Source organism: Hyperoodon ampullatus, assembly GCF_949752795.1.
Source record: "Hyperoodon ampullatus genome assembly, chromosome: 13".
Lineage (NCBI taxonomy): Eukaryota > Metazoa > Chordata > Mammalia > Artiodactyla > Ziphiidae > Hyperoodon > Hyperoodon ampullatus.
The window spans coordinates 46055799-46069624 of NC_136926.1; positions in this window are offsets into that span (position 1 = coordinate 46055799).

Genomic DNA, 13826 nt, shown 5'->3' on the forward strand with positions numbered 1-13826 from the left:
AAAAAATAAAAGAAAATATAAGTGATAGTGAGTGTTTGGCAAGGATGTGGATAAATTAGAGCCATCATACATTGCTGGTGGGATTTTTAAAAGGGTGCAGACACTTTGAAAAACAGTTTGGCAGTTCCTCAAATGGCTAAACAAAGTTACCATATGAGCCAGCAAATCCACTCTTAGGTGTCTATCCAAGAGAATTAACAACATCAGTTTAAAATCTGTATAGGAATATTTATAAGAGCATTATTCATTATAGCCACAAAGGTAGAAAAACCCACATGGCCACCAACTGACGAATGAACAAAAAAATGTGGTATATCCATACAATTAAATATTATGTGGCCATAAAAAGGAATGAAATACTAATACATGTTGCAACAAGTATAAAATTTGCAAATATTAGGCTAAGTGAAAGAAACTAGTCATAAAAAGACACATTGTATGATTTAATTCATATGAAATGTTCAGAATAGACAAATACATAGAGGCTATAGATAGTAGATTAGTGGTTACCTAGGGGTAGGGAGAGAGGGGGATAGGAAATTGGTATGGGGTTTCTCCCTGGAGTGGTAAAAAATCTTCCATAATAAGACAGCAGTGATGATTGCACAGTAAAAACATTTAATCATGCAATTTCCTAGTGTGAATTTTATGGTTTATGAATTATATTTTAATAAAGATGTAACATGAAATCGTACAGAGCTCCTTGTCAATTCCCACCACCCCCACCTTCCCACCGCCCAGGGGGGTGTGAATGTCTTAATTTTAAGAAATTGAAATAAATGAATTTAAGATTGAATGAAAATATTTACTGCAAGTAAAAAGAAACAGTTAGTGCATATGTTTCCAACGGTAATGATTTAGCATCTGTGTATAAAAATACTCCCTCAAAATAATATTGATATTCATGTATGTTAGCCAGCATTGACTATCTCGTAATTTCTAGGCAGTATGCTTAGTATTTTGCTTGCTTCTTCTCTTTCGATTTTCAGAATATTTTGAAATGTATTCTCTTTATTTTATAGACAAGACCTTGAATGAAGTTTTAACCTCACTAATGTGTCTAAACAGTTCATAAATGGCATCAAGACAGGAACCCAGATCAATTAATTGTAAAGCAAATACTCTTGCCAACTAACCTATAGTTTATTCTTTTTATTCAAGAGTAAATGAATAAGAAACATTTATTCACACCTATGTTATTCTTATAGCTGTCTTATATGTATTCCAGGAGAATCATTGTTTGAAGTAGAGTTTAATTGCATATATCAAAGAAATGTTGAGGAAGTAGATTTTCAGGATTTATTTTTTTACCATGAGTCCTCTTCAACTCATCATTCCCACTCAGACTAACTAAGGTCACCTACTCAAGTTATCTCATTTCAATATGTCTGCTCATATTGGAAAGCAATAACAGGCCACAACAATAAGCATTAATCAAATGACAAATCGAAAGGAAATCCTCAAGTAAACAGTTAATGGAAAGTAGCCAAACAAATAAATGTAATTACAAATGGAAAGATGCCATTTTCATAGTGAATCAAGAAAAGCTAAAGGGTTTATCTGGAATCTAAATTGTTTACAGTGGCTTTTGCCCCAAGCTAAGGATTAGGATCAGGGTTTGGATGTTCTATTTACAATCCTTTACCTAAATTTTGGACAGTCTTACTTTAGGTGTGGTCTCTTTGATCTGCTTCTTTATTTCCCTTGAAATAATTTACTCAACATCCCTTTTGCAAAGTCTCTCTTACTGATGGCCATGAAATCTCTAGAATTTTAGACATAAATCTTAGAGGCCATCTAGTTCAATTTCATCATTTTACAGGAAAAGAATTTGAAGCCAAGATCGGTTAAGACCAACCCAAATACTCATCCTTCAAAATATGAGAGGCTTTCTTCCATGGACTTGTTTATGGGAAAGCCTACCCAGTTTGATTATAACTTTATTTCAACTAGCATGTCTGAACAGTTTAAAATAATTTACTCTTATTTTTCCTAAGAATTTCTTTCTATTCTTAGAGATTTTCTTCTTTTAAATCTGAGCTATTTAAATAGATCTTATGCTGTTTTATTCTTATTCTTAAATGACAGGTATCTATACAAGTTCATTATCTGCCAGAATGCAGGGTGTAGTTCTTTCTAGTCTCTGTGTACTCTTCAGTACTAAGATTCCAACCCTTCAATCTTAAGAAATCTTTGAAACCTCAGCATTAAGCGTTTTTTTTTTGTTGTTGTTTTTTAAATAATGTTGCTATGCTGGAGTAAGGATGAATACCCTCTCCTGCCTTCTGCCTGGCCAGTTGTATACAAAGAGCATAATTTATTCTCAGCAATTTGAAGCAGTCTGAGGTTCTCCTAAGGTCAGAATAAGTACATGCGAGACTACGCCTACAACTTATACTGTATATTGTGAAAATTTCTCAATACCCTATAACTTTGCCATTATTACTTGCCCTAAAATTGAACTCCTAACAGTTTCTAAGTAGGACAGCCATTGTTTAAATAGAAATTGTGTATAAATAATATGTCTGCCTTCTTCACCCATTTTATGTGTGCATAAGCTAAAATTATCTTATAACCTACCTATGAAGTTTGAAAAAGTTAACTGAATGATTTTTACCAGTATTCAGCTCAAAAAGCTCAACAGCATCAGTGAAAGGCAAGAATTATTAAAGGCATCCCATAAACATTTGTTCAATTGAATTATTGAAGCTTTAGTCAATCTTGAAGATTTTCTTTTCTATTTTTCCCCTTATCTAAACTAGTGAGATCATTCACAATCGTTCTACATTCTGAAGCTTATAAAATACACAGATTTAGATAAAAACAGTTAGCTGCATCATTCTAGGTTACTAGAAGCACAATGCTTTCTGGGCTGATTTGGAGCCATTATAGTCAAAGTAGGAGGATTCCCGCAAACAGTGATTGAGCTTTATCTTCAGGAAGGAATCCAGAGTCACAAGAGAAATAACATGAATTGAAAACATACACTAGAAGAAGAGGCGAAGCTCCTTGGGGAGCAAAAGGGAAATAGTATTTTCTTATTAGGCGCTTTGTTAGTCTATTAACAAGCTAATTATAGACACATAGACTGGATACGGGTTAAATGTAGTAAATATGTGCATTGTTTATAATTCACTGATTATATTTTTATATACCATAACAATTGTTATTAAACTTATATCCAGTGCTGGTCATTAAAGCAGGAACACATTTTCTTAAATCAATAAAAATATCCCTGAATAATGAAGTCAATTATTTGAATGATAATAATGACTATTTACTTCATTGCTGTCACTTCCTTGGCTAAATCCTCTAGTTTCAAAGTCTTATTTCTTGTTCTCCACTGTACCCTTACTGTTTCAAACTTCCTCATCATGGCACTTATCTCTCTGGTGTCTTATTTCCTAGAGTGAACACAATGCCCGTCCACTATGGTATACATTGATTTTACCTAGGTCCTGCTTGCTGCATGGACAACCTGCAAGCAAGATGTGTAGTTATTTCCATGATGTGTCTTTAGACCTTCTCAGTTCAGACATTTTTGTCCTAACAAAACGCCATATTGAAGTAATCACTTGAAGTACTGTTAGAGAGAGGGACTGTAAACCGTTTGCCTTTATTGTCCTGAAATTGCAATTAATAAACCAGATGAGCATGCTTTCTAAAAGTTTAGATCAGAGGGAACTTTGGTTGCAGCAAATTATTTAGTGAGTCTCCATAGGTCATTATTTCAGCTGCTTGGACAGGTCATTTTTGAGAAAGAATAGATTTGAATTTTATTTCCTACTGCAACATCCATCATCTAATTATCTTGGAACCACACAGATGGATTATTATTTGCCTTAAATTTTAATTGATGTTCGTTTATTTGTAAAGACTGCTTTACTTTCCCCCTGTATTCAGGATTCAAATGGGACTTTATAAAAATCTAGTCAATGTACAGCAGAAAACAAACCTTTCCAGATAAACACCAGCACCTAGTCTCTAACATTCACCCTTTAACTTCTCCATTTGGTCTGAATTTTTGTTCTTTCTCATACCTCGTGGTTCCTTAATTCCTTGACATTTTTTGGCTCCCATGTCTACCACAAGTCTTTCTTATTTTTACTAACTGCTTGAACTTCTTAAATATGAACTTCTTAAATGCCTCTCTTAAATATCTATCTGTGGCCCACTTTGGCTATACAATTCCATCACTTTGCAGTCAGAAAAACCGGCATCAACCATTAACTCACAACTTCAAACCAGAAGGACCAACTAGGTTCTAGGGAAATAATGACTAAAATGTTATATTATTTCCTTGACAGCTTATAATTTTCCTTTGGCGAGTAGTCCTATCAGAAATCATATTTTAATTCTTAATTAGTAAAGATTCTACTTTTTATAACTGTCAAGAATGGGTGCATTCAGTGTAATATAATTAAAATTAAGATATATAAAACATTAGCAGGATATGATAGTATATTAACAGATTCTCCACATACATAGAAGGATTCTGATACTAACAATTAATATTTTGTGTGCTTAACCTGTGCCTGGCACTGTTCTAGTAGCTTTAGATGTATTAACTATTCTAATAGCTTTAACTATCTATTATAATAGTTTTAGATGTATTAACTATTGATTCTTACAGTAACCTTATAAGAACCACTATTATTTCAATTTTACCCATGAGAAAACTAAAGCAGAGAAGTTAAGCAACCTGTCTAATGTTTCATCCAAACATAGCTAGTGAGCCATTGAGGGGGGATTAAAACTCAGGTGATATGACTTCGTGTATCAGAAGACAACCACAATGCAGACTGGAGGATTGCATTTGAAGCAGTATTGCTATAGAACTTCCAAAATCATTTCTATTCTTCATCTGGTTAATAATATGGAGTATGAACAATGTGCCAAGTATTTTACTAGACACTGAAACAAAAATGGGAGTAATTAAGTTGACTATATTTTTGAAGTTTAAGTGTAGAGGAGAAAGGGATGCTAAAAGTTTGTAAATGTTGAACAATTTTGAAATCTAATTCAAAAGGGATGTAGAGAGAGTTAAGAGGGCATATGAAAGGTAATTAAGATAGTTTAAAAAGAGGAGTGATCAAAGAAGCAATCCTAAAAAAAAGACTTAAGGCATTACAAAGAGTAAAGGTAGTTTGGTGAGATGGGAAAGCAGGAGGAAGGTAGTGGGTGGAAAGGAGGTTGGAAACTCTTCCAGGCAGAAAGAATAGCATGTATGAAATCCTGAGACAAGAAGGAATGTCATGATTTTGGTGGAACTTCAGAGAAAATCTGGACCCCACCATGCAGAACTGTAGACATGTTGAAGATCTTGAACTGCCTTGCCAGAGCAATGGGAAGCAACTAAATGGTTTTTAGTTATAAGCAACTGATTTACTACTCTAGCGGCACTGTGGAGGACAGAATGAAAGTTTAGACTCATAGAATCCAATAAAAAAGTTGATTATAACTAAGATGATTTAGACAAGTTTCTTTGTTTCTGGTACATCTGGATTTATAGTAAAGGGAAATATAATTGTTTTATTATTTAAAGTTAATAAAAACTTTAGTTGTAACAGTGTAGATAACTCTCTAGGACTACATATAGAAAACTTAATTTTCCTTGGCCTCTGGGATGCAGATTGTTTAAAAACATGGGTTTGGAATCAAATGCCACTCTACTGTTTGCAAATTATATAACCTCGGGCAAACTATTATATAATGCCACTCTACTGTTTGCAAATTATATAACCTCGGGCAAACTATTCACAAGGGAAGGGAGAATAGAGGTGAAGGGAGGCAAAATACCACTGAAAAAGTCCTTATTGGATAAAAGATACAAAGTTTCTCAAAAAGTATAATGTGCTTGCTTTAAAGAGAAAGCACTTCAGTGAAAACATTAAATTCTATTTAATTTACTTAATCAAATAGGGGTTTGTTTTGGAAATATCAAATAAGTTTAAAATTGGCATCCAAAGATATAAACATCAGTTTACAGGAAATTTCCTTTTGTGGAATATTTCATTCCACAGAGAAACAGGACTTTACATAAATGAATCAACATTTATTTATTGATCCTCTATTCTGTGTGGGTCGGTAGATTCAAAACTTCATAAACATGCATATTTTTGGTTGATGGAATAAAAATTCTCCAGTTTTATGTTTTAGTAATTTCCAAAGCTGATTTTAATTATATTTGAATTTATGGATTAAGCATTTCTTAATGGGTTTATGAGAGCGATAAGTTTATACTTCCAAGAAAGATATTTGTGGGCTTTCAAGTATCAATAAAGCTTTCTTGCTAGAAATATAACCAGTTTAAAGGAAAGAAGGACAAGAAAAACAACTCTATGGTTTCCTCAACTAAATCTGATCTGGTTCCACTACTAAAAATGTTGTTATTGGCCCTGTATATTGACACTTTTTTTTTTTTTTAACCAGTAGAGAAAGTTACTGTGGCTGATATTTGGTTGAAAAGGATGTTGCAGCTGTTAGGAGAAAAGAAGCGAAGAGAAAGACACACTAGATGCTTGTTCCTCAGGCTAATTTGCTGCCTCTAACCTTGTATTTGTTGACCCTCACCTTTTGCCCACATTTTCCTCACACCACAAATATGCACTCATAAATTTCAGTTCCCCAGCTTATTACATTTGAGATTGTAAACAGCCAGGAGCTATGGTGCCAAAAGTGCTGCCTCTCAAACAATTTTCTCCAATGATATTAACCTTGAATGCAAGAGGTGTAAGTGATGGAGAGTTTACAACACCACATAAGTTATAGCCTATTTAGTTTAAACCCTTCATTTAAAGGAAACTGACTAGATTTCGAGGTCAGGGGAACTCTATAATCAACTGTTATTCTTGGCCCTTGATGACTATACTTAACTATCACAACAACAAAAAAAGAGAACCACTCTGATTTTAGATGTCCTTATTTAAGAATTTGCTGTTAAAGATAAAAAAGAAGGTTGATCTAGTTGGATTACTAATTTCAGATTCCATTGTATGAAGCAAAGTCCATACATATGATGGTACTTTACACTACAGATGTGTGTGACATATTTTGTTCTGTATACATTGACTGCTTCAATTTTGAGTCAATTAAACCCCATTGTTTTAATAATGATGAAAGCATTTAAAACTATCTGAAGTAAATATTTTTGCATTTTTAATGACTTCATGAAAGGTGTGGAAAGAAACAGTCCAAGTTTATAATATAGATTCATGGACAGGGGTAAATGGCTGGTCTCTGTTGGAGAAAGACTGGACGGTCTAGGGAAGAGGTGTGTGGATACACTTATGATTGCAGACAGTAAATTAAGATCTTTGTATCACCTGTTAATGCCTTCTTTTGAGCATCCACAGTGGTGGAGGCACTAAAAATCAAGTACTCATAATGATTTGGCCATTTGTTATCAGCCAGACCCAGTCTTCAGCTTCCCTAGTGCTGATATGATGGGAGCATGAACAGAGTGGCTTTGAGAGCAGTAATAAAGAATATACATTACTAGCATGCAACACCAGCATGGGTTGCCATTCAATTCAATGATCATTACATGGTCTGTATCCCCAAAATCTCAAATACAATAACTTTAGGGGTGAAAGTTGGAGCAGCCCTGCATATTAGTAATGCTATTACTGCCATGACAAAATACCACAAATGTAGCAGCTTAAAACAACACAAATATTTGCTCTTACAATTCTGTGGCTCAACAGTCTGGAATGGATCTAGCAGAACTAAAATTAAGGTATTGACAGACTGTGCTCCTTTCCAGTCACAGGGGATACTCCATTTCCTTGCTTACTTAGGAAGTTCGCAGAATTCAATTTCTTATGGTTGTAAAAACCTGTTTTCTTTGTGGCTGTTAGCTTAGGTCTGTTCTTGACTTCTAAGGGCCGCCCACATTCTTTGGCCTGTGGCTTTCTTCTTCCATATTCAAAAGCAACCATGGTGCATCAAGTTGTTCTCAGGCTTCTAATCTTTTGTGCCCCATTCTCCATGATCACATCTCTTTAACATACCATTCTACTTTCCTTCTCCAGTTTTAAAAGCCATGTGACTACTTTGAGCCCACCTGGATAATTAAGGCTAATCTCCCTATTTTAATGTCAGCTGATTAGCAATCTTAATTCCATCCCATCTGCAACCTTAATTTCCTTTTATCATCTAATGTAACTTATTCATAGGTGTAACACCAGAGGCTGAAGCTCATGGGGCATGAAATCCTATCTATGAAACCTGGCTTACCATCACTCCCAGTGACCCACTTTTTGTTTCCTGTTTTTCCAATGCTGGTCTCTGTGGATTTAGAGGTGTTGTTTTCCAGAAAGAAAACACTGTCAGCAGAGGACACGGCAAGATTCCCAAAACGTTTTAAACTACTCTTTACTGGTTACTCCAGACTCCTGTGCAAAGAACAAGGAAAAGGAGCCACCATCCTGGAAGGGGTAACTGGCCCTAACGATGAGGAGGCTGTAGAGCTGCTGCTATACAGTAGGTTAAGAAAGATTATATTTGGTACCTAGGTTTATCCCTGGAGGTGTGTTCTTCTACTTCCTTGTCCAATATTTCATAGTATGTGTATAAGTGAAGCAGCCATGGTCTGAGTATGTCACTGACTCAGACCCTTGAGGAATAAGGGTCTGGGTCACAGCACCAGGCGATCATTTAGAGCAGTAGATGGTGAACCAAATCTAGAATGGATAGCACAGAAGAAGCATGATGAGCATCACCTGCCTTTAGGAGAACAGCTGCAGAAGTTAAGTCTATGGATCATCCAGTAACATTCCTCTTACAGCTTTCCTTGCAAAAAAAAAAAAAAAAAAAAAAAAAATCAACCAGAATTCTAGAAGAGCTGTTTCAAGATGAGATGAATCTATAATGTGTAGCAAGTGGCTCTAAGTGGTGCAGCATGGTGGTCTCTTTGTATGTGCTGTGGTAAACTGACAAGATGCCCTCATTCTTCTGCAAGGTAGATGATATTATTTCATGAGACTTGCTCTCAGATGAAGGGAACTGCCATATCCAAAGTTGTCCTCCCTCCCTGGGGGCAGTCCATATCCAGTGATGGTTCAATTGGGGGTACAAATGTCTTCTAGTCACTTTACCTCATTTTGAAACAACCCTGAGGACCTTCCCAGCTCCAGAGCTCCCCATTGGATTAGCCAAGGCTTTTATTGTGACTGAATCATTCTTCAACTGCCCAATTCTGCTCCCTCTACTCCCTTTGGTGTTGAGACCATGGCTATTTCCCAAAAAGAATTTCCTGCAAGCAAATCTCCAACTCAGAGTGTGGTTTCTGAGTGGACTTTGAAAAAATTGATTTTATTTGCTTTGAGATGGTACTTTTTAAAACAATTAAGGCCAGTTATTTTAACACTAATAAACTATGTAAGCCAATGGCAAGAAAACATACTGGATATCAAAATATGCTTTTTAAAAATGTTTCCATTGGTCATAAATTTTGGCAATGTATGCTTCATAGTGTTATTAAAAATAATTTTCAAGCTAATTCCCCTTTTGAAATAGATAGGGTTATATTTAGCAGCAGAACATTTTCTGTTGAACTCTCATTCTCATTTCATTTGTCAATATGACTGCTAAAGAAACAGAGCAGCCATTTAAAATCATTTTTGGCAATGTGCTGGGTAAAAGTAATAAAAATTAAAAATGGGAAAAATATGACTGGGACCACACTGGGAAACCAAAAAAAGGCTTCCCATTTGTTCTAAATGCACTAGTTAGTCAACATGGCAGTTAGATAAAAATTAGACACAGAGCTAGGCACTTGGATATGAGTGCCTTACTAAAAGTCATTTTTCTTATGTTCATAGAATATTCTGGATATATCTGCAGGTCCCCTAAATAATATCACAATTCCTTACAAGATACCCTGCTTTGACCATTTGAATCTGTGTGACCTTGGAAAAGTCATCTAATATTAATTCTGCATTTAAATAAATAAAGGTAATAGAGTTGTTGAGAGGATAAAATATAACTTGTAAAATGTTTATTATCATTCATAATACTGATGAATAATAACTGATGAATAATTTTAGCTGAAGTTATTATTATTTTAAGTTTAAACATTTCTTCAATGAATAGTGTATAAATCTTCAGGTCACAGGATATTTGGTCAGTGAAAATAATATTTCATAACTGCATGATTCTTACTATGTATCAAGCTTCTAATCACCTTTTCTGTGTTATTTAACTCTCACAACAGTTACATGGGGTAGGCTTTATTATTGACATCATCATTTCCATTTTATAGATGAGCAAATTATAACAGAGGGGATAAGTTACTTCACAACCTGCATGCACACAATTAGTAAGTAGCCAAATCTGGGATCTGAACCTAAGCCATCTTATTTAAAATTTCATGCTTTGGACCTCTCGTCTATACTGCCTCCTGCATTATGGAGCCTGGCATCAAGAAAATAGCAGTGCTATCAAACTAGAGTCGAAGGTAAGGAATAGAGTCAAGGAGAGCCATCTGTTTGGACAGCTAATTGAATAACTACTCAGATAAGGCTTCTGGCTGGGTTATTGTTAATATTCATAGAGAGAGGTAAATTGGTCCTTAACTATTATCACTGAAAAAGCAAATAATGAAAATAGATGTACCTCACTGGTATCTGGTCTTCCCAAATCTGAACTGTTACTCTAAACTGACACAGTCTTTCTGGATTTCCAAAATATCCTAGCAATATTTCATATATCTAGTGTTGCCTTCAAACTATAAACCTAACATCTCTCCAACCATCCATGTCCCTTTACCAAAGCCTTCCTTTCCTTTCCCAAATTTCTACCATGAATTTTCTGGAATTTCCACTCATCTATAAGGAAGGTGGTATTCTTAATATTATAAGAATATCAAGGATGTACTGAAAAAATGCCCCACCCAATAAGACAATAGCATGATTCAGTTAAAAAAAGCACTTCATGTGAAGTACAACAACAAGTTTTGTTCTGTTTTACCTTATAGAGCCTCTGTGATTTTGATCTGTGTGGTAGTTTTTAAAATATGTCAAAAAATTCTTTAACTTTCTCCCCTCAAAAAGTAGAGGTTAGTTTTCCTTCCTCAGAGCATGGACTGAACTTAGTAACTCATTTTCAATGAATAGAATTAAGCAGAAGTGAAAACATGTGACTTCTGAGGATAGATCACAAAGACACTGCAGACTCCTTTGTGCTCTCTCTCTTTCTATTTCTCACTTGCTCTGGGGGAAGCCAACTAGTATGTTGCTTTACTTGAGGACACTCAAGTAGACCTATGGAGAGGTCCCCATGGTGGGGAACTAAGCCCTCCTCCAGCCAGGTGCGGGTGCCATCTTGGAAGTGTGTATCTACCAGCCCCAGCCTAGTCTTCAGATGACTGAAGATTCAGCTGAAAAAACTTCAGAGAGACCCTGAGACAGAATCACCCTACCCAGAAGAGCTGCTCCCAAAGTCCTGAGCCACAGAAACTGAGATAATAAATATTTATTGTTTGAAGCTGCAATTGAATTTGGAGATAATCTATTATGCAGAGATAAATAACAAATGTAAACCAGTTACTAATAATCTCTGAGCCGTGTAATAAAATTAGCTAGCTAAAATGCTGGAAGAGGGATACTTTCTAAGAGCTATGTAAACATAAAATAAAATAAAATTAAATTAAATTAAAACAAAATAGTAAAATAAAATTAAATTAAAAAGTAAAACGAAATAAAATGTTTTTCAATAGCTGCATTTTAGTTATCTACATCCTTCCCACATTAAAATTGGAGACATGAAAATCTTCAAAATACAAATTCCTATTTCCCTTCTTTCCCTTTCACTCTCTTTCTATCTTATTATTTATCTAGTTGAATATATGGATAATTAAACCAAGGATGTGGATATTATCACCTTAAAACCCTACACATCTTGAACAGAGAAACCCCCTTTTTAGTATCACTAATTTAGAAAACTACTTTCTCATAGACAGTGACATGGGAAATTTGCCACTGGCCTCAGCTGAAAACCACTTGGGAGTATGCATTACCCAGCACCAACTATTTCAACAACACTGGAAAAATAGTGGAAGATTTCAGATCCTACTTACATTGTAAACATCATTATCTTCATATTCAGGTGAAAAATGTATATAGTGAAAACATCTCTATGATTTAAACATACCAGAAAGTTAGAACACTTGCTATGAATGAGAAAAAGATTTGTTTACTTTTCAAGTTATCCTTTTGTGAACAGGGCTTCAAAACATAATTTAAATTATTAGGAGGATTTATATATATATATAGATAGATAGATAGATATAGTTTGGATTAAAATAACTTGCTTTTATATGGTTATTAGTTTTAAATAACTGTTTGGTAATATGCATTTGTAGCCAATTTTCAGTGAAGTAGGCCATTTTCCCTGATATTTCATGAGCCCTGGCATCTGTAACATGAATCACTGTAGATATGCATAGATCCATTTAGAGGTAGAGGTGGCATTGTACGAAACAAGGGGCAGGGAAATAAATGAGAAGCAGCCTGTGTTCTAGTCCTGGTTCTGTCCACAATCTGACTTTTTCTAACTATTGACCCTTCGGTTACTATGATGTTCAAGTAATAATATAAAATGAGACAAGAAAATTATATTCCTCTATTGACACAAAAGTTACAAAGCTAAGCCATTACTTCCTTGTTTCACTTTTAAGCAGTTAGATATAGGACCTCAATACACCTAAATATAGGAATTCAAATGGAATAAGAAATAAATGGAATTAAACATCACCTGGTGGTATGCAAAAAGAAAAGAAAACATCTTTATCACTGTTCAGTGAGAAACTAATTTTGACAAAAGTGCATTGATTTGAGTATTAATGTATGTCAGGCACTTTACTGAGTGTTGAGTATTCAAAGATAAATAATATATGGTCCATGCACTCGTGTAACTAGTATGAAAGGACAGGTGTTAAAGTCGTGTAACAATGCAATAATATAAAACAAAACTATGTTCTTGGTAAATTAAAAGCAATCAACACCTTGCTTTGAATGAGTCAGATAATTTTCATGAAGGCAAGGATACTTGAGCTGTTCTTTCAAGAATCAGTAAAAAAAAAAATTACAGGTAAAGAAGAGGGGTTCTATCAGGTGAAATGACAGCGTGAGCAAAAGACATGTTTATGTTGGAAAGAAAAAGGTATTTGGAGAATTGCGAGTTTGGAATGAGTGTAGGTTAGAACATGTGTTGGGGGAGAGAGTATATGGAATTGCAATGTGTAGTTCAGGGAAATGAGAATATTGTTTGGTTTTTAAACATGCTGCACAGGGGGTATCATGAACTAGAGATCATTTGCCCCACATAAAAGGCAACCCTATTCTGTCTGGCTTTAGTAGTTTGCTGTCCATCAAGAATGTAGGCCTATTTTTGCCTGACCTTCTGATTCATCAAGAGGCAACAGAAACTTAACCTTTTATATCCTTATTTAATTGTGAGGAAGTTAATTGTGCCAGGCACTGTGCTAGGAACTTTCACTGTATCTCAGCAAAAGCTTTGTTATTATTGTAATTAGTATATTTTCGAGTATCCTATAAAAATGCGAACATCTCGGTATGTCATAATACTCCCAATTGATATTTTTATCAACAGGCACAATTACATATTTGATAATGGCTATCCATCTCTCCAGGAAGTGCTTTTGAAAAGTTATTCAGGCTTCCTAATACTTATATTTGTTTTTAATTATTGTTTTATTTCAAGTGCAGAGACAACATTCCCATGTTTAAAATCATTAGGAATCACCCATGTAATTCATTTTAGTAATATAATTAAATTTGAATAATAAAAATACTATATCAGCA